We start from the raw sequence: 2500 nt of genomic DNA, 5'->3' as shown, positions 1-2500 counted from the left end.
GCAGAGTGGCGCAGCGGAAGCGTGCTGGGCCCATAACCCAGAGGTCGATGGATCAAAACCATCCTCTGCTATGACCTTTTAACTTCTAAACACTCCTGAGACCCTAAAAAACGTCAAAAGCAACAAGCTGGTCGTAAAAAGCTGAGGCCAATTTGACCTCTCATAATATTCAGTCATCTAGAAGACTCTTTGTGTGCATTGTAAAGGCCTCCTGAATAAGATTGAGATATAAAAGGGCAAGTTAGCATCTGTTTTCAAGCCCCAGTGGCCTAATGGATAAGGCACTGGCCTCCTAAGCTAGGGATTGTGGGTTTGAGTCCCATCTGGGGTGAATACAGCAGAGTGGCGCAGCGGAAGCGTGCTGGGCCCATAACCCAGAGGTCGATGGATCGAAACCATCCTCTGCTAAGGCATTTTACATCTCAATCTTATTCAGGAGCCCTTTACAATACGCAAAAAAAGTTAACATCTATACATCCCTGAGGCACTGGCCTCCTAAGAAAGAGATTGTGGTTTCGAGTCCGGTCAAGGTGCACTACAGCAGAGTGGCGCAGCGGAAGCGTGCTGGGCCCATAACCCAGAGGTCGATGGATCGAAACCATCCTCTGCTATGACCTTTTAACTTCTAAACACTCTTGAGTCCCTAAAAAGGAACAAAAGCCACAAGCTGGTCGTGAAAAGCTGAGGCCAATTTGACCTCTAATAATATTCAGTCATCTAGAAGACTCTTTGTGTGCATTGTAAAGGCCTCCTGAATAAGATTGAGATATAAAAGGGCAAGTTAGCATCTGTTTTCAAGCCCCAGTGGCCTAATGGATAAGGCACTGGCCTCTTAAGCCAGGGATTGTGGGATTGAGTCCCATCTGGGGTGAATACAGCAGAGTGGAGCAGCGGAAGCGTGTGTAACCCAGAGGTTGAAGGATCGAAACGATCCTCTGCTAAGCCTTTTTGAAACTCAGGATGCCTTTACAATACACACAAAGAGTTAACTTCTAGACACTCCTGAGGCACTGGCCTCCTAAGCCAGAGATTGTGGTTTCAAGTCCGGTCAAGGTTGATTACAGCAGAGTGGCGCAGCGGAAGCGTGCTGGGCCCATAAACCAGAGGTTGATGGATCGAAAACATCCTCTGCTAAGGCATTTTAAATCTCAATCTTATTCATGAGGCCTTTACAATAAACAAAAAGAGTTAACTTCTAGACACTCCTGAGGCACTGGCCTCCAAAGCCAGAGATTGTGGTTTCAAGTCCAGTCAAGGTTGATTACAGCAGAGTGGCGCAGCGGAAGCGTGCTGGGCCCATAACCCAGAGGTCGATGGATCGAAACCATCCTCTGCTAAGACATTTTAAATCTCAATCTTATTCAGGAGGCCTTTACAATACGCACAAAAAGTTAACATCTATACAACCCTGAGGCACTGGCCTCCTAAGCCAGAGATTGTGGTTTCGAGTCCGGTCAAGGTGCACTACAGCAGAGTGGCGCAGCGGAAGCGTGCTGGGCCCATAACCCAGAGGTCGATGGATCGAAACCATCCTCTGCTATGACCTTTTAACTTCTAAACACTCTTGAGTCCCTAAAAACGAACAAAAGCCACAAGCTGGTCGTGAAAAGCTGAGGCCAATTTGACCTCTCATAATATTCAGTCATCTAGAAGACTCTTTGTGTGCATTGTAAAGGCCTCCTGAATAAGGCATTTTAAATCTCAATCTTATTCAGGAGGCCTTTACAATAAACAAAAAGAGTTAACTTCTAGACACTCCTGAGGCACTGGCCTCCAAAGCCAGAGATTGTGGTTTCAAGTCCGGTCAAGGTTGATTACAGCAGAGTGGCGCAGCGGAAGCGTGCTGGGCCCATAACCCAGAGGTCGATGGATCGAAACCATCCTCTGCTAAGGCATTTTAAATCTCAATCTTATTCAGGAGCCCTTTACAATATGCACAAAAAGTTAACATCTATACAACCCTGAGGCACTGGCCTCCTAAGCCAGAGATTGTGGTTTCGAGTCCGCGTGCTGGGCCCATAACCCAGAGGTCGATGGATCAAAACCATCCTCTGCTATGACCTTTTAACTTCTAAACACTCCTGAGACCCTAAAAAACGTCAAAAGCAACAAGCTGGTCGTAAAAAGCTGAGGCCAATTTGACCTCTCATAATATTCAGTCATCTAGAAGACTCTTTGTGTGCATTGTAAAGGCCTCCTGAATAAGATTGAGATATAAAAGGGCAAGTTAGCATCTGTTTTCAAGCCCCAGTGGCCTAATGGATAAGGCACTGGCCTCCTAAGCCAGGGATTGTGGGTTTGAGTCCCATCTGGGGTGAATACAGCAGAGTGGCGCAGCGGAAGCGTGCTGGGCCCATAACCCAGAGGTCGATGGATCGAAACCATCCTCTGCTAAGGCATTTTACATCTCAATCTTATTCAGGAGGCCTTTACAATACGCACAAAAAGTTAACATCTATACAGCCCTGAGGCACTGGCCTCCTACGCCAGAGATTAAGGT

At 46.9% G+C, this 2500-nt stretch overlaps 3 non-coding genes across 3 annotated transcripts; all 3 read left to right on the top strand.

Annotated features, from left to right (window-relative positions):
- The first annotated feature begins 258 nt into the window (after positions 1 to 258).
- trnar-ccu (transfer RNA arginine (anticodon CCU)) lies at positions 259 to 331 on the top strand. The gene has a single exon. It is a non-coding gene; the product is annotated as a tRNA-Arg (tRNA).
- Positions 332 to 798: 467 nt separating this feature from the next.
- trnak-cuu (transfer RNA lysine (anticodon CUU)) lies at positions 799 to 871 on the top strand. The gene has a single exon. It is a non-coding gene; the product is annotated as a tRNA-Lys (tRNA).
- Positions 872 to 2244: 1373 nt separating this feature from the next.
- trnar-ccu (transfer RNA arginine (anticodon CCU)) lies at positions 2245 to 2317 on the top strand. The gene has a single exon. It is a non-coding gene; the product is annotated as a tRNA-Arg (tRNA).
- The last annotated feature ends 183 nt before the right edge of the window (positions 2318 to 2500 follow it).

Source organism: Carassius auratus, unplaced genomic scaffold (assembly GCF_003368295.1).
Source record: "Carassius auratus strain Wakin unplaced genomic scaffold, ASM336829v1 scaf_tig00039044, whole genome shotgun sequence".
Lineage (NCBI taxonomy): Eukaryota > Metazoa > Chordata > Actinopteri > Cypriniformes > Cyprinidae > Carassius > Carassius auratus.
This window is presented reverse-complemented; position numbering and strand designations above follow the sequence as displayed.